The 20299-nt window shown below is 33.6% G+C and overlaps 1 protein-coding gene and 1 long non-coding RNA gene across 5 annotated transcripts in view; one reads left to right on the top strand and one right to left on the bottom strand.

Moving 5' to 3' along the window:
- The window catches only part of LOC141401071 (uncharacterized), a 184230-nt gene that overhangs the window by 53662 nt on the left and 110269 nt on the right, over positions 1-20299 (bottom strand). The window lies entirely within an intron of this gene.
- Positions 1-20299, top strand: part of LOC141401067 (uncharacterized) — a 123658-nt gene that overhangs the window by 44817 nt on the left and 58542 nt on the right. The window lies entirely within an intron of this gene.

Below are 20299 nucleotides of genomic sequence, written 5' to 3'. Positions count from 1 at the left end.
GACCCTTGAACTCATATAAGACCAAAAGCGCCATTTATTCTAAATTATATGACACAAAGTGTAATGTACTCAATAGGAGGTGACCAAAAGCGCCATCTATTTAACAGTAGATTACCCAAACTAGCACCTACTCCACAACAAAGATCCAGGAAATCTAAAATCTGAAATTCTAAACAAAGTTAGAATACGGTTTATGACACATCATAGTTCGGAGAAAAAATCATTTAGTTGAAAATAGGTATTCTAAGAAATAATCTTCAAATAATGCATACAATTTGGTAAGCTTTTTTATAATGAAACATTGCATACTTTTGGGGGAGTGGAGTAATATATTTTTAAGTAGACATTATGTTAATGATGATGTCTTCTTCATAGGAAAGAACAGTAGGTGACCCTAGAGCAGCGTCAGGCGATTAGGTGCCCGTGTGCGCTCATTTACCGTTGCTCTCTCCACACACACAATTCAACCCATTGAAAAAGCATGCACTCACACAATGACACCCCGTAAAGTATGCAATAGAAAAGTATGGTGCCTGACGCTGCCCTAGAGGTCATAGATAACAAAATAAAAAGGCTTATACAGGAGGTGACTAAAGGCGCCACCTATTCAGCAGTATATGACTCAAAATAGCACCTGCTCATCATCTAAAATTCTAAACAAAGTGAGAAAATAGAGAATAGGGTCTATGTCACATCATATCAATAAGGATTCCTTAAGAAAATAGGAATTCTAAGAAAACATCCTCAAATAATGCATACAATTCGATAAACTTTTATATAATAAACCATTGCATACTTTGGGGAGTAATACGTTTTGTTAATGATGAAAGCTATACATTATGGACAAGAGGATATCTTCTCCTAAGTCAAGAGAAGAAAATGACCCTAGAAGTCGACCATTAGGGGTCGTCGTATCTATATCATTGGACCAAACGTATCACAATATCTATTCAGTAGTAAATTGCCCAAAATATCACCTAATCGACAGTTGATGACCCAGCAAATCATCTAAAATTCTAAATAAAGATAGAGCAGGGCTTATGTCACATCATATTCCGAAGAATTCAAACAATTTAGTAAACGTTTGTATAATGAAGCATTGCATTCTTTGGAGGAGTGAGGTAATACGTTAAGGGGTGACCTCCACCCAATTGTAAAGCCAAAAAAAGGCAATTTTTCATGATTTTTTTCCAAGAAAACTGCCAAACTTTTTTTGGTAGATTTTTTTTTCATCTGAAAGACTACATCTTTATCTAGTGTCTGATTTTTTTTTTTTGTGGAAAAATATGGTGTGGTATTGTGGCAAACGACCGTATACGAAACCATTTTTAAGCGTTTTGCGGTGCCAACTCTAGCTCGAAAACGAATTTACCGATTGTCATATATTTTTGTGGGCCTATTTAGAACCTTAAGATCTTGTCTTCATAGATAGAATTAAAAAAAAAATTCGATTTTACTTAAACGATGGACCAAAACCCCAAAATTTAAAACTTTTTGGTTTAAAAAACTGACGCTTTCTTGTCCTTGATATCCATGATAACCCCAGAAAATTGTGTGACCATCAGTTCACTAGTTTTCGAGGTAGAATTGGCAACGATTTCAAAATGTCACTTCGAGAAAAATACGTTTTTAATTTTTATGTTGCATACATACTATAAATTGTTCTCTTCCAAATTCATATCTCACACAATATTGTTCCGATCGACTTGAACATTTTACCGCATATTCAATGCTACTTTTACTTTAAAATAAGCCAATTTCGATTTTCTGAAATTTACAAGTGAGAGTCAGCCCTTAAGCCAAACCACGAGACAAGTCATTATGGAGAAAATTATGCCTTATTCTTAAGAAAGTGGAGTTAATGACCCAAGAGATCGTATATGACATTAAAGAGCATCTAATCTTCAGCATGTGGCCCAAAATATCATCTCCTCTACTAGAGGTGAGCAAAACCATCATCATAGCACCTAGTCCAGAGTGAATGACCTTGGAAAAGATCTACGCTTTAGAAAATGAATAGAAAAATATAGAAAATGAATAGATGATAGAAAATTTCAGATTAACCAATAAAGTGTAATCTACTTTGTCGGAGATGACCCAAGACGTCGTCTAATGTATTGGCGATGACTCAAAAACGTCGTATATTCTATATAAGATATTTTCTTTAGAGATGACCAGCGTACGTAAAAATACTTTAAATAACATTTCCAATCGTTAAGTTTCGTATTTTCTATAGGAACAATACAAAACGAAACATAACCCACGTTGGCCGAGCTCGCTGTTTAGTTTTGTTTTGTTTACATTCGTGAGTACGAACAAAACGAAAAGCGAAAAGTACTCAACTCCACAAGAGCAGATAGAAAACGGAATAGTACTAAACACATGTGAATAAATCAAAAACGTTTGGTGGTTGATAAAATTCACTGTGGTATGCTGATGCTAACTTAAAGGGTTGTTAAGCAATCACATGTGTGTGTGTGTGTCTGAGTGTGTCATTGACAATACGAACGGCAAAAGTTTCCCAAAAATACTTGTCGTTTCGGTGGTGAATGAAACATAGAGTTGTGCCAAAGGAACTATATGGAACTATCTCGTTCACTTCGCAGTTCCAATAGCCCACATTTTTTCTTTGAACAAGCTGCGTATACTTAATATCACACGTTACATTTCATGATGTTACTCATACGTTTTGGAACTAGTACAAGGAACTAGGAACTAGATTACCCAACTCTAATGAAACAACTCAGCAAAACATAGCCGAAGTTACATTTCAGCAATCGTACGGTTTCCATCTTTTTACATTGAAAAGTTTGTGTTTTTGTTTTGGTTGTGAGAATGAAACGATTCAGAGAAGCTGAAAAGTTTGTGGCTTTGTGTGATTGGTACGGGAATCGTTTTGTTTGTTTCCGTTCATTGGAGATGACTGATAAATTGGCATCTATTAAAGACAAGACAAATACGTCTTTCTTATATAAATGCTTGTAGTGAACTGTTTTTTATTAAAGTAAAAATAATCTTAGGAACTAAGTATTCTGTTTTGACTTAACCTGACTAGTGTATAAAAGAGAGAAGGAGAGCGCACAAATGTGTACGAGCGCATATGCCATGGAATCTTAGGAGAGTTTAAAAACACACATAGTTATCTCACATGTGGCAAGCAAACATGCCACACATTCTCATCAGTTTGCAACAGCGTCAGGCGCCATACTTTTCTATTGCATGCTTTTTCAATTGGTTGAATTATGTGTGTGTGTGTGGAGAGAGGAACGTTCAATGAGCCCCTGCGGGCGCTCTCTCGCCTGACGCTGGTTTGCAACATAGGTACGGTGACCAATATTTTTGGATAAAAAAGAGTACATTTACGAGGGCTACTACATAAATTTCTGGACTAGGCAACAATACGAGTTGCCAGTCGTCATTGCACATTTCCATTGGAAAGTTTGACACTTTTTAGCAAAAACGTACTCAGTACGGTTTGAGGTACCACCATGTGTTGGGACTTGAAAAATTTATTTGCCAAAAAATGGAATTCGTCCCATAATTTTTCACAACTTTCGACGTGGATTATCACGGCAAGAGTGCATCGAAGTTATGAAGCAACATCCTATAACACTGTGAAAAACTAGTTTAATGAACTCAATCGTGATCGACGTTCGCTCAACGACGAAGGTCTTTGAAAAACTGCAGTTGTGCCAGAAAACATTGATGCCGTGCATCCACCAGATTACATTCGATATTGCATGGGCGATCTGTGCAAGAAATTTCGAAAAAATACGATCGCGGTGCTTCGAAAACTTTTAAAAGATTGTCGCAGGTAACGAATCATAGATTGGTGCGTATAAGCCAACAACTAAACAGCAATGTCAGAACATGCTGTAGAAGCGCTCAAAAACTACGTTTTGGAGGTGTTTCAACGGTAGTGTAAAAGGTGATTCAACAATTGGTTTGAATAGAGGACACAGAGTACGAGCGATGAAAATAGAGGATAAGTAGAGTACGCTAAAAATAGAGTATTGTACTTTATAATAGAGTACAGTTGGTCACCGCAAGTATAGATTACATCCTGTAATCTAACTCAAACATGCCACGCGTAGCAATGAAAAAATCCTACCTCACTTTTTTGTATTCTTAGTGAGCAGACGCCCACCACACACTTATCTCTTTAAGTGGACTGTATATTAAAAATAGATCTCGGTTTAACTATATCTCTCCTCTACACAAAATACCCTTACCAAGCAATTCACTATCTTTATTAGAAAATCAGGCTGCTCGCTACGTGAACATTTATTTGCTCTGCAGTTATTTTTCGAAAACCATCTGGATGACTAAGCATAAGTTGTTGTCAATACATTTTTGGTATAGGCCTTTTATGAATGGAAAACCTTCTTGAAACAGTCATCTATCCTTCTTTATATAGGAGATCTTGAAAATATGATATCTAAAGAAGATATATCACCTACGGAAAGACCTTTTCTAGATGATCTACGGAAAGACATATTCTAGATGATCTATGGAATGACAGATATACTGCCGTTTTAAAATTTTTAAGGTATAGGAGATTTGCTAAAGATTTTCTGGAGACCGACGTTTTTTCCTGGTATTCTGTGGATTTTATTCTATTCAAAAATCTATTATCGATAAAAGGTCTTATACGATCTTCTTTGTAAAGAAGACCATCCAGAGGTCATCTATGAATCGAAGACCTACTGTGGGCCTGCGGATTGGTCTGTTACAGATCTTTTTCTATGGATCAAAGACCTGCTATGGGGACTGGCAGAAGGTCTACTGTGGGTTTTCTATCGATATAAGACCTTCTAAAAGTCTTAGTTTTGGTTAGGTAGAAGAACGCGTAGCTGTCGTAGTAGACAAATACTTCACTCGAAGACCTTGTGGTTCATCTCAAAAGAGAAAAAATTGTACAACATTTTAAAAAAGATGTTGAAGAGGATGAGTGTTTCCCATGTTTTGTAGTGCGGTAGTTCATTTTCGCTGCAGCCATCTCAGTCAATTGGCGAGGAGAAGCTCGGTTCGATATTTGACAGCGAAGTGCTAGATTATCTCTGTTTCTTCTTCTTCGCATAACTTCTAGTAGTCAGCAACTTTATCTCTTTCCAATTTTGCAGTTATTCCTGCCATTAGTTTCAGGTCTGTGTAGAGAAGTAATTTTTCGCTTAGAGATGATTAGCCAAATTCCCTTTGATACTTTACAGCAAGATTCATTGTGCCAAATCTGTTTAGCCTTATCCTTATACCATTGTTCTAGCTGCTGCATGAAGTATGAATTGATTGAATTGTCGACTTCAATATCGGCTGACTCCGATCCACGACGCGCAATTTCATCTGCTATTTAATTACCTTCAATGTTGCAAAGAACCGGGACCCGGGCTTTCCAAAACGGCCACACATTGGTTCAGAATCGTTTTTACCCGGTCAAAATTCTGTAACTTTTGAACGGATAGAATTATTTTCATAATTTAAAGATAAGGTTTGACATACATATAACACAATCAGTTTTCTGGTGAATAGAGATCGGTCAAATTCAGTTTTTTGTTCGTCAAAACTTCGAAAACGATATCATTTTCGAACAGCTGGTGAATGTTTTTTCTTCACAAGAAAATTTTTTCGAGAAACATTTTTTACTTTGAATTTTTATTTTTGTTTCAAAAAATAATTTTATGTTTTTTGTATAAAATTCCCATTTGCTTTTTTCAAATAATTTTCATATAAATACTACGTAGTATAATATAAACAATTGATCTGTTCCAGTACTGCAAGAATCTACTAATTTTTACTATGTTTTTCGATAATATAAAGGAAAAAATGTAATCGTAGTAAAAAATAGGTTCTGAAACAGAGCAAATAATTGCTGATAAAGACAACATATGGAAACTATCGTCATTCATTCGCTAATAATATTATTGCCGATATTCGAAATCGAAGGTTTCCCTACCACAAACTGAGCGACGAATGAATCGTTTTCAATTCATTCTCGTGTGTCGTTCTCGAACAAAATATCCGCAAAACTATCGAGAAATATTCGAAAACGACATCGTTTTCGATATCAATGGTATGGTGGGTAAATGGGAAACGGTATGGAAAAACACATTTTTACGCATGTAATTTCAAAACTGCTGAAAGAGGACACTCTCGGGCATCTTCCTGTGAATACCAAACCATGTTCCATATTGTTTCATAAAGTAGAAATTTCACTAAAATTTAGTACCTGAAGAAAAATAAAATAATTCTACATATACCTACCTAACAAACATCAATGAAAACGATATCTGTTATAGTTTCCGAGAAACAGCTATTTTTTTCTCCAGAAATTTGCAAAAATGACGTATTTTCCAAAATTAGGAGAACGCCACGCTCAGGATTTCAATATTTTTACCTACTTATTTGATTTCCTTAGTTTACTATCGAATTCCATATTTAAATTAACAATCGGTTACGACAAAAATTTGGGGTTATGGCCAGGAAAATCGATTCCTGAACCACTATGCGCCGCAGACTTTATAGTGTAGGACCTAAGTAATTTAAGCGAGAGCCGTTAGTTGAGGAGATCGCTGTAGACGCCTGCTCTTGTTCCCGTTACCGTCTTGAAGTCATCGGTGTAAATTTATGTTCTGTTCTCAAGATTGTGATGCTCATGGCAAGAATACCCAAGCAGGTACTACTACATCGACAAAATGTTGTCGTGCAGTTCTCTGGGCGGTTCACTGGCAGGTCTGAAAATTCTTCCCCTGAGTAGCGCAAACTGACGCCGAATAGATTACCACGGACCGGCCTATTATTTTATAAGATCTCAACAAGGTTTCATTGTCAACATCCCAAATGTTGCCGCCCAGCGATTTGTGGTCCTGATTCCTACTGCTGATCTTATCACAAATAGCAGTGGCATTATCAAATGACCTATTATATTGTACAGACCTTCGTTGGAGGTAAATCCTCCTGCTGGTGTTCTGTTCATATGAGGTATTTAATAGAGGTAACATCTTCAAAAAATCTGAAGTTTTCTACGGATATACTTTTGTTTAAAAAATCTTCAACAAATTGAAGGCCCTGTGGTTAATTTTCTCTTTAAAATATAAATCAATTCATAATCTTCCCAACTAGTAGCTTAGTCAAGATGACATTCACTCTAAATAGGTGACACAAAGAATCTCATTTATATTAGAGGATTCAAATAATAAGCTTTAATAACCATTTACAAGATTACAACATAATTGAGACCTGAGAATTTTGCAATATTCCCCTTAGGAGAAACAAAGCAATTTCTTCATTCCTAAGGTAGCTTAAGCAACAATTTTCTTCATATAGTCTAAAAAAACACAGATGGAGCAGGGCAACCTGTATCTTAAAGCCATGACGAATAACAAACAGTCGAAAAAAACGAAAACTACAGTACCAAAAATGCAAAAAACAGCGACAAAACAAAGGCAGCATACTTCAAATTGTGCCCATCATAATTTCCTGGGGAGCAGTTTTTACACGCACAATTTGAATAACAGCAACAACAAGAAGAAGAAACAGATCCAATACGAACAACAGACCTGCATAAATCTTTAATAAGCAACATCAAGAGGGACGCAGAAAAAAATATGAAAATAGAATTGTAACTCAAGGATGAAATGCTAAAGATTCCGCAGCAGTATATTTTTGCGCAGGAGGCACAACAGAAAAATCTAAAGCATACCCTTAGGTTGTGCTGGTGTGCAAAAGTTTAACAGTAGCTGTTGCCTATTGTTAAGGGAGCATTGGCTTTTGCATTCTTTCTCCTCCGCTCTAGTGATGGCGCTGCTGCTACTGCCCAGGGCAATACGGCGTAACATTTCACTGCACAAATATTTGTTGAAAGTTTAAACAGAAGACTGGCCCCTGTAATCAATTGTTAAATATTTAATTTAATTGATTTATATGCAGGTGTGCTGTGTGTGTGTGTCAGACTGTCAGACAATGACACGGCTCATTGACTTTAAAATGAAATTCAATGAAATTTAAAACCTTTTTTTTCTTTTGAACTTTTTGTATTTTCGTTGTGTGACTTATTGAACGGTAATTGTCTTCTTGACCTTTTTTCTGCATAAATGATTATCGCCTTTACTGGTCTGTTGTTGGCTGGCATGAAAACAAGCAACGAAAATTAAAACGAACTGAAAAAGTTCTGCCATCCGCCAAAAAATAGAAAGAAAATTAAGAGGAAAAGAACACACAAATTCATGCTAAAACAGACCAACATTAAAACATCATTAAATTATACAATGGCCATAATCGTCCACCCAACCAGCCACCCAGCAGAGCAGAAGAGGAAACCAGCCAATGGATGCAATGTTTAATGTTTATTAATTACAAAAAGGGGGCATTTACAACGCCAAGTACTTGGTTAAATTGTTGTTGCTGGCCTTAAGATACCCAAAAGCCACTCAAAAACAAAACGGCGAAACAAAAAAACTGTGAAGGTGAGCATAAAAAAGTGAAAAAAGTGGAAGTGTATTAATTTGCATTTAACAGCAAATGACTGAAAAATGAATTTTGTTAGCATAAATCTTGAGTTGGGTTTATTCGCTGTTGTTTTTCTTGTTGTTGTATATGAAATTGTTAACGAAGCAACGAACAAAAAGGAAAATCAATTAAATTCAAAGGCTCTATGAGGACAAGAACTACTACTAAAAAGTGTAGAGAATTATCCTTGTTTTCTAAACTTGCAGGCATATTTTGAGAGAATACAAAAGGTATTAAGTTGCAAATTTAAATTCGTAAAGATCTAAATTAATCATGGAATTATAAAAACTAATAATGGAAATAATAATAATAATAATCTTTAAAGAGACTTCTAAAAATAAAAGACCTCCCAAAGGCCCTCATTTACAAAAGTCTGTCTATAGGTGTTTTCATAGGTAAAACACATTCAGAAGAATTTTTCTTCTGCGATGATTCTAAAAGTCCTTCTATATGTAGAAAGCCATCTATAAATTCGCTTTTCTAAAGGTGTTCTGCGCAAGAATTGCCATCAACAATCATACGAGCGATGGCCTGAATTTGCAGAAGCACTATCTCGTGAGCGCAAACACTCGGTTATTTTGTTGTTGTTAAATGCACACTGTATTGACGCGTTTGCAATGTCTGGTCATCGCTGATCTATACAAAGTTTGGCGTCACTTGTCGTCGTAGTACAGTCTTCCCCTAACGCAATGTCTTCAAAATGCCATCTAAAAAAAGAACTAATAAAAAGTATTTTATTGAAAAGTATTGTCCTTGTGAATCTGTTTTCTCCACAAAATTCTTAATAAGTTTTTCTTCAAGTAAATATTTGCCATCAGTGGTAAAATAACAAATCTCTAGAATGTCCATCGAGGTTTTACAACAAAACACCCAAAAGAAGAAGCATGTAAATATGGTATTAAACAACCTCAACGACACAAATATAATTCAAATATTTTTCTAAAAAAAAATCTTAACAAAGTTAGAATAGGACTTATGTCACATTATTCTTCGGAGAAAATTCATTCATTTGAATAAGGATTCCTTTAGATAATATAAATACTAAGAAATACTAATCTTCAAATAATGCATACCTTTCGATAAGCTTTTATATAATGAAATGTTGCATACTTTGGGGAGTGTAGTAAAACACCACATATTGACTAAAATGATGCATTAACCTTAGGAAAGAGCAGTAGAGGACCCTAGAAGTCATATATGAGAGAAAGTGTCATCTATATACAACAAATCATATAAAAACCAGTAAGAAAAGGATCAAAGTCGGGCGGGGCCGACTATATGATACCCTACACCACTGTGAATATGTAAAATATATATGGGAACTATATCCAAATCTTAACCAATTTCGATATAATTTGGCACATTTTTTCCAGAGTTCAGTCACACATTCCAAATTTCATTGAAATCGGACTTATATAGCGTGTTTGGTGCAGCAAATACGCGAAATAGGCCCAAAAAATATATGGGGCTATATCCAAATCTGAACCGATTTCGACGTAATTTGGCACACTTATTTCTAGACCGAATTCAGTCAAACATTCCAAATTTCATCAAAATCGGACGTATATAGCGTGTTTGGTGCAGCAAATACGTGAAATCGGGCTAAAATATATATGGAAGCTATATCCAAATCTGAACCGACTTCGATATAATTTGGCACATTTATTTCTAGACCGAATTCAGTCACATATTCTAAATTTCATCGAAATCGGACATATATAGCGTGTTTGGTACAGAAAATACGTGAAATCGGCCGAAAATATACATAGGAGCTATATCCAAATCTGAACCGATTTCGATATAAGTTGGAACACTTATTTCTAGACCAAATTCAGTCACACATTCCAAATTTCATAAAAATTGGACGTAAATAGCGTGTTTGGTGCAGCAAATACGTCAAATCGGCCGAAAATATATATGGGAGCTATATCCAAATCTGAACCGATTTCGATGTAGTTTGGCACATTTATTTTAAGAACGAATTCAGTTACACATTCAAAATTTCATCAAAATCGGACGTATATTGCGTGTTTGGTGCAGCAAATACTCCAAATCGACCGAAAATATATATGGGAGCTATATCCAAATCTGAACCGATTTTCACCAAAAGCAAAAGCGTTCTTCCGACTGCTAAAAAAATGATCTGGCCCAATTTTCAGCCAAATCGGACAACAAATGCGACAAATGCATAAATCGACTCAGAAAGTGGTTCTATGCATATCCCTAGAAGGAACTATGGGTCTATCTCTTTTCCTTATGCATGTTGCATACAAATGCACTAACACATAATACCCCTTACCACAGTGTGTAGGGTATAAGTATCATATACTCTACAGAAGTTAACCACCAGCGCCACCTATTCATCACAGATGACCCAAAATATCCCCTACTCCAAATGGATGACACAGGATATCATCTGAAATTGTAAATAATGTTAGAATAGGGCTTACGTCGAAGAAAATTCATTCATTTTAATAAGAATTTATTTAGAAAGTAGGAACACTGTGAAATACTCTTCAAATAATGCATACAATTTGGTAAGCCTTTATATAATAAAAAATTGCATATTTTGGGGAGTGTATACAGAAGGTCATCTGTAAAAAGATGACATTCAAAAAGTGTTATATGCCCGGATTACTTTCACAAAATCAGCTCTAGAGGAATTGGCGCCAGAAGATTCACGTCATAACGTTTTCCTAAACTTGAAGGCTTTCCAAATGTTATCTACATTTTGCAGACATTTAAAACGTCCTCTACCAAAAAATTGCTAGCAAAAGGTTTTACACAGAAAAAGACGCTTTTAATGGGTTTTGTTAATAAAAATAAATAAATAAATAAATAAATAAATAAATAAATAAATAAATAAATAAATAAATAAATAAATAAATAAATAAATAAATAAATAAATAAATAAATAAATAAATAAATAAATAAATAAATAAATAAATAAATAAATAAATAAATAAATAAATAAATAAATAAATAAATAAATAAATAAATAAATAAATAAATAAATAAATAAATAAATAAATAAATAAATAAATAAATAAATAAATAAATAAATAAATAAATAAATAAATAAATAAATAAATAAATAAATAAATAAATAAATAAATAAATAAATAAATAAATAAATAAATAAATAAATAAATAAATAAATAAATAAATAAATAAATAAATAAATAAATAAATAAATAAATAAATAAATAAATAAATAAATAAATAAATAAATAAATAAATAAATAAATAAATAAATAAATAAATAAATAAATAAATAAATAAATAAATAAATAAATAAATAAATAAATAAATAAATAAATAAATAAATAAATAAATAAATAAATAAATAAATAAATAAATAAATAAATAAATAAATAAATAAATAAATAAATAAATAAATAAATAAATAAATAAATAAATAAATAAATAAATAAATAAATAAATAAATAAATAAATAAATAAATAAATAAATAAATAAATAAATAAATAAATAAATAAATAAATAAATAAATAAATAAATAAATAAATAAATAAATAAATAAATAAATAAATAAATAAATAAATAAATAAATAAATAAATAAATAAATAAATAAATAAATAAATAAATAAATAAATAAATAAATAAATAAATAAATAAATAAATAAATAAATAAATAAATAAATAAATAAATAAATAAATAAATAAATAAATAAATAAATAAATAAATAAATAAATAAATAAATAAATAAATAAATAAATAAATAAATAAATAAATAAATTAATAAGTAAATAAATAAATAAACAATTAAATAAAAAATAAATTGTAAATGCTCTTATCTGGATTTTAAAGGCTAAGTCCTCGTACGAGGGCGCCATCGTGGTGCAATTGTACTGCAGAGAATGTACAGGAATGGTGAAAATAGGCCCTATTTTTTAAAAACGCTATTTTTGTAAATCTTGCGGACGTATCGGTGGTTGCAATGGTGGTTGTGTCCCCCACCCTAGGTACTTATTTGGGACCTAAAGGCCCGACCATACCTTTTTTTAAATATGTTATATCTCCAAAACTTCTGAATCGATTTCCATATCATTTTCAGAGGATGTACAGAGATGGCCAATGGTGGAAATAGGCTATATATTTTGTTGACTTTCGGAGAAGAGGAGATATCCTGTGCCCTATTTTTATACCCTCAGCATTTATGCTAACGAGGGTATATACACTTTCATACGGGCAAAATGTACCTCATCGAAATAATGGTTTTAGACCCCAAGTATGTTTGGACGAAATGTGTTTCCGACAATTTGGAGTCGATTGAGCAATGTCCATCCGTCTGTCTGTCTGTCTGGCTGGCTGGAGCGCACGATAACTCTCGAACGGATGAACCGATTCAGTTCAAATTTTGGCTTTCGTAATATTTTGTCCAAACTTAGTTTAAGTTCGAAGATGAGCTATATCGGTCCACTCCTTCCGGTACCTCCCCCACAAAAGTTCCAAAATGTTCGGAAAATTTATGGGCACGATAACTCTTGAAGGGAGTAACCGATTTGGTCAATACTTTGCACAACGTGAAATATCTACCAGACTTAGATGAGGTTCCAATATGGACTCAATCGGCCCACTTATTCAGGTGCCTCCCACACAAAATTTCGGATAAGTTCAGTTTAGGACCTGTTCTCGAATCGCTTTGATTTTTGTGGCAGCAACTTGTATTCACTTCCCCCCTTAGACGGTACAAGTTTCATCGGGGGCACGTCCATACTACCTGAGAAAATGGCCGGAAAGTTGCAAAAAGCCCCTATGACACCTTGTGTAGTGGTTGGGGCACAAGATAACTCTCGAACGGATCTGTCGATTCGGTCCAAATTTTGGCCTTCGTAATATTTTATAAAAAATAGCTTAAATTCGAAGATGGGCTATATCGGTCCACTCCTAGGTACCTCCCCCACAAAAGTTCAAAAATGTTCGGAAAAATTGTGCGCACGATAACTCTTGAAGAGAGTGACCGATTAATCCATACTTTACACATCCTAATATATCTACCAAATATAGATCAGGTTCGAATATGGACTATATTTGTCTACTCCTTCTGGTACCTCACACACACAATTTCGGATAAGTTCACTTTAAGACCTGTAGTGCGATTCTGTAACTCCTTAACGACAGAATTAACGACGAATGACGGTAGTTAACGATAATTTTCGGTAAGTGCTATTCTGTAACCAATTTTAACGATTTTTGTCGCTAAATTTTGTCGTTAATTACCGAAAATTATTGTTAAGTTAAAAACAAAAAACAAGTTGTTGTTAAGTCTTAACGACAGTAAATGATTGCAATATTTAGTCGATTTCTCTTAACAAAGGCGTTTTTATTTGAACATATGTTATGTTAATAAGAAGGGTATACAAGATAAATTCCGCTTTGCTGAGAAAAAATCTTCTTAAGTCATTAACATAAGGGTTAACTATGTAGGATACATGGGCAGCTCCGCCACTGTTACTGTTTGGCCAGCGCCGATTTTATTGAACCTGCATAAAGATCGTCAAAGGGAAATTTTTAGATCTTCGACGGTCATGGACGGTCTTTATAAATCCAAAACTACTTAATCGATTTTCTTGAAATTTTCAGAGAATGAACAGGGATGACCCCAGGCTAAAACGCTATTTTTGTAAATATTGCGAACGTATCGGTTTGAAAATGAATTTGCAATGGTGGTTGTGTCCCCAACCTAGGTACTTATTTGGGACCTAAAGGCCCGAGCATGCCCTTTTTTAATATTTTATATCTCCAAAACTGCTGAACCGATTTCCATATCATTTTCAGATGATGTACAGAGATGGCCAATGGTGGAAATAGGCTATATATTTTGTTGAATTTCGGAGAAGAGGGTTATCTCTATGTAAAACTTACGAACGTTACAAATCAATAGAAATACCAGATGTTATACATAACGAAGCTTTGGTTTTATTGGAAAGCAAGTGTTTGTATTAGAATGCAACATATCGATAGCTATAGCTTCATCAGGTATATAAGATACACATTATAAGAAGGTGGAAGGACGACACAGTCGGTCCTTAAGTTGAAGGGTACACATGCAATATTAAATATAAGTTATCATTTGGAACGAATGTACGATGACACATAAAAATTCCCTAGAAGCTATAGATGGTTTCTTGAACTTCCAGCTGATGAAATATATGGTAAATTTCAAATTTCCTTTACAATTACATTGAAAAAAAATTAAAAACTTTTTTGGTGAGCACATCCGCCATTTTTGGTACATGGGTTACGAAAAAAATCGTGGTTTCAAATCTGTTCGCGTTCACAAAATTGGATGCTGCACTCAAAAGTTATATGGGGTTTTACTCTCTTATAAAGAAAAAATATTTAAAAATTCCTACTGTGTTGTAATAAGAACATGTATATATGAATCGTTAACAGCATTTGATATCTATCCGTAGATGCTGAAATAGTTGCTAAATTTATTTTTATTTTCGAAAATCAAAAAATATTGAAGAAATCTTGGAGTAAATTTTATTTATTCTAAAGAGTCCAAAAAATCTCTAAAAAAAATAGTTTAAAAATACGTACAGAATCTAGACAACGTGTAGAAAATGTGAGACCAAAATTATAAAGATCGCGTTTATAACATGCATATTACAGCAACAACAAAGAACGGAAACTTATTGTTGGAAATTATTTCAAAAATATATTTTTGGTAAAATACGAAAAAATTCAAAAATAAATGTTGGGAGTTATTCTATTATCTCGCTAAATTTCCATCCAAATCCTGAAGTATTTTGCTTAAACTAAGAAAAGTAATTAGTCATCGTGAAAGTATATTTGCTTTCTGTGATAAGCAATAGAAATAAGAAGTAGAGAGTAATATTGAAATTTCAATCAAAGAAAAAACATAGAAGTTAAAAGCCTTATAATTCGCGAATTGGTTTAAATCGGTTGAGGTGCATGTGCTCTTCGGATGCAGGGAGTCCATGTATATCAATATGCATGGATTTTCCCATGTTTCATTCAGCGGCCAAAGTGTGCCATCAGTTGCATCTTACTATTCAAAAAACCTTCAAGTGGGCAAAAATTACGCGATGTGCATATGATTATAAGGTGCATTCGATTTCAATGGCCGCCTATTAAAAATACGTCAATATAAATTATTTTAGACAGATTCGTCAAGAACTGCGGATGTGCCACCGCATTCTATTTTGGGATAAATAGGGATATTACTCCTGAATCTTTGTAATTTGTGACACACCTTTTTGGCAAATATTATAATCGCGTATAAAGGATTACATTTATGTAAAAATAATCAAAGAAAATCGCGGTTCAATTTGCGGAATTGTCAAAATATATTTTTGCAGATTTTCCTACTTTCAAGGTATCTATATCCGGCGTTTTAGTGGATGGATTCGAATGGAAGAGCTCATTAGATCCGCCACGTAAAAAAAGTAAAATCACGCGGGGTTCAGGGTACCTGTACGACAGTTGTAAATTTTAAAGCGAAAAAATAGGTTTTTTCAGAAAATTTACGCACCAAATTTTCGCCTTTGGACTACTATTACTAGGAAGCTGTACGGAGCACACTCAAGAGATATACATCGAACGACGGAGAATCGCAAGTTCTACAATCCTATAAACTAGTTTCGATTATTATCTAGTTGCACCCTCTAATTATAGGAAAAATTCGAAAAACACTGAAATCAAAACTTCAAAATGTCAGCATCGATTTTAGGGGGATGCAGTGTATATATCGAAAAGTCATACACTAGAACCATGTTGCCCAAGGGGTATTCTTTAGTTCTTTCTTTGAGCACCGCTTTGAATTTTGCGTGGTTTGGCCAGAAATCGAAAAATAACACAAAAAACTTGTTTACTTCAACACATTTTTCCCATTTTTTTATATTACCACCAACGCAGCTTCCACGAAAATTATTTGTTATGGTCCATATTATGAGATCGTGGCTAAAACACTTCAATTACTATAAATATATTCATATTTTATAAAATATATTTACAATTCGCGACTTATTAAATGGTGAACCTCAACTTCAACGATTGAAAAACTTTTTTGAATATTACCATATACATGCCTCAAGTCATCAGTTGTTTGGCGGTATGTTAAAATTGCAATCAACACCAACATTTCTGAAAATTTTTTATTTATAGTCACTTGCAGATCCCGACCAATTTGCGATGTAAGAAAAAATATAATTGACTTAAGAAAATGTAACATAAAACTGTTTCAAGGGCCAGCAACGCGTACCGGGTCGGCTAGTTCGTTATAAAGGCCTTTTGTGGCTTTTGCCTGCAGTGCTTCTATGGGTCTTCCTTCTCCTCATCTATTTATTAATTAAAGACCTTCAAAGGGTCTCCTAAAAGATAATTTATCTTTTATGGATCGAACAATTTCTAACGTGTGATAATGTGAATTTTGTTATATAACCTTTTTGATATTTTAGCTAACGTTATATATACTCAGTTCATAAGATGATAACGTTTGAGCAAGAAACACAACAAAGTTCTTGGTTGAAGTACTTTTGGTATGCCTCTTAGAAAAATATAAAAACAAAATCATATAACGGGCTTAACGACTACCAAACACAAATGCCTAGGTATGCATGTTGTTGTAGTGGCAGGTTGCAGTTTTTATAGCTGTAGTTTAAGTCGTTATACTCGTAAATGTAATGGTATGTGTGAATATAAAGAAGAATAACAAACAGATAAACCTATGCTTAGCAATATTTAGATACTTAAAAGGAAAAAACAAAAACAAAAGCTAGAACAAGAACTACAACTGCAAATATGTAGATGCGATGCGTTCATTCGCATTTTTGTTAAATACATCACCCAGCAAAAAAAGAATGAACTAGTTCACGATGAAGTGCTCCCAATGCTTTACTTTGAGACAGTCCAAAAAAAGTTCTGACCTCTTCATCTTTTTTGGCAACATCAGATTTGAATCCATCAATATATTATTGTATTCTTTATAGGTGGACTTCTAAACCGCAAAAACGTTAGAATTGTGTATTTTCCTATTTTCTATGTACAAAAACATTATAACAAACTCTTCTTTAACCACTCCCATAGTGTCGTGAAAAATAAGGTTATCCAACTGCGAAATAGGCTACATCCTAACCCTGCCACGTCCTTGTAAAAGCCATGACTTCTTTCACGTAGAATGATGTAGTCCGAAATGACTTGCCCTTGCAAACATTTTTGCTGGGAAGTGATACGATAATAGTATTATTGCCAAATAAAAGTCATATTAGACACACAATTGCACGAACATACCCATGTAGGTCCACAGTATATATGAGTGTATGGGTACGGATCATGGGCTTTGTTACACTTGAGTGTATTTGTACATAACTAACGAGCTGTTGCTCTTTGACTAAATGCATTTGTAAAACAAAATAGACAAACACACACACACATTTAAAATGCTATGCTATGACATACGTACGTACATACGAACATGAAACAACATTTTTATGGCCTAATAAGAAAAACAGCAATGCTGCATTAAAAATTCGCCATAAAATATTCTCCTAAAAACCAGGTATGCATTGCGACAGATGACAGTCTAAAACTATATCCAGTGGCAATGGCTGACTATTCCTTAGAGGACTCAAATTTGGAACTATGCAATTCAAGCGACAGGCACACTGTACATCATTGGGCATTTGCAATTTGCTATGAAAGCGCCAAAAGTCGCATGCCACATGTAACCATGAATGCCTGTGTGAGTTGTACACATTTGTAATAAAAAATTGCATTCTATTCTAACCTTTCTGTCAAAGTGTCAGTGCGCCTATTTGAATACTTTTGCTATTTTATTCTATTTTTATTTGTGTGATAAATTATAAAACATTGTTGGAGAAACAAAAAAAAGAAGAAAAATACATATAAAAACGCAACTACTTCATGAAAAGTGAAGGTAGGTAGCGGGTGGGAGAGTGAGTCGGGTAAACAAATGTGAATTCTTTATTAATTAAAAGTTGAAAATGTCAACGACAACGACATGACACATAGAGAAGAAGAGACATATTGAGACAAATGGAAATTCTTTGACAAACTATGCGGCGACAAAGGCATCCGAGCATTGAGGTTATTTAGTCTAAAGAAAAGAAAATATATTTAAATAAATTTAGTTTGGTCTATTTACCAATTTCAGATGGGATTCTATCCCTTCCTTTAGACCTTTTCGTTTCCTTTAGACAACTTTCTATGGAACTCCCGAAATTCGTTTACAAACATTCTATAAAAGCAGTAGAGTTGGACAATTGAACGACCTAGTTCATTGTCCTAGATCAAAAATGTATGAGTAACGTTATACAAACGTGAGATATTACGTATACGCAGTTGTTTCATACAAACGACCGGTGTCCATTGAACTAGGTCGTTTAATATGGTTCAATTGGTCCAACCCTAAAAAGCAGGACTTTTGTTGGCCAAGACATTATAACAAAGTCGTGTATAGAAATAAACCCTAACGGAAATAAAATTCCTTTGAAAGACTTGTGAAAAAAACATTCCAGTTCTTCCACGGACACATAAGTTTTTTCGACTACTCTATATAGCCCTCTATGGATATAGGACCTTACAATAATATTCTGGAAATATCATTCAAAGCACATTTATGTAGAGGATATATTCAAAATATGGTCTATAGACAGAAGTTCTTGAACATAAAAGACGAGGACATTGTAAAGATATACTATACAGATAGGGAGAGAAAAGTCTTTCTATAGGTCCTGTATTCAAAGAAACCATAATATAAATAAAATGCATTGGATAGATTTGTGTTAAACATTCTACTTATTTCAGAAGGCCATTATATATCTTCTAAAGAAGTCTCCGAAACAAGTATTCCTATAGAGAACGCTATGAAGGTCTTTTGGGCACCTCTGATATTTAAATCATCAGATCCTTCTACAAATTCAGGGCCTTTTATGAAGTGAAAGTCTTACTATATTGCCATCTATAGCTAATCTTATCTAAGAGTATTCTAGAGATGACATAAAAAATAGCTTTATTCAAAATATGTTCTATAGACGATCTTCAACATATAAAATGCCTTTCTATATAAGTCGTTCTACCTATCGAAGCACCCTTTCTCTCAGAAAGGGTCTATCGAAGCATCCTTTCTCTCAAAAAGGGTCTATCGAAGCACCCTTTATTTCGAAAAAGGTGTATAGAAGCACCCTTTATTTCGAAAAGGGTGTATAGAAGCACCCTTTATTTCGAAAAGGGTGTATAGAAACACCCTTTATTTCGAAAAGGGTGTATAGAAGCACACTTTATTTCGAAAAGGGTGTATAGAAGCACCCTTTATTTCGAAAAGGGTGTATAGAAGCACCCTTTATTTCGAAAAGGGTGTATAGAAGCAGCCTTTATTTCGAAAAGGGTGCATAGAAGCAGCCTTTATTTCGAAAAGGGTGTATAGAAGCACCCCTTATTTCGAAAAGGGTGTATAAAAGCACCCCTTATTTCGAAAAGGGTGTATAAAAGCACCCTTTATTTCGAAAAAGGTGTATAAAAGCACCCTTTATTTCGAAAAGGGTGTATAAAAGCACCCTTTATTTCGAAAAGGGTGTATAAGAGCACCCTTTATTTCAAAAAGGGTGTATAAAAGCACCCTTTATTTCGAAAAGGGTGTATAAAAGCACCCTTTATTTCGAAAAGGGTGTATAAAAGCACCCTTTATTTCGAAAAGAGTGTATAAAAGCACCCTTTATTTCGAAAAGAGTGTATAAAAGCACCCTTTATTTCGAAAAGGGTGTATAAAAGCACCCATTATTTCGAA

The sequence above is a fragment of the Musca autumnalis genome, unplaced genomic scaffold (genome assembly GCF_047663935.1).
Source record: "Musca autumnalis isolate F117 unplaced genomic scaffold, ASM4766393v1 scaffold_4, whole genome shotgun sequence".
Taxonomy (NCBI): domain Eukaryota; kingdom Metazoa; phylum Arthropoda; class Insecta; order Diptera; family Muscidae; genus Musca; species Musca autumnalis.
Note: the sequence above shows the minus strand (reverse complement) of the source record. Positions and strands in the feature narration are given on the sequence as shown.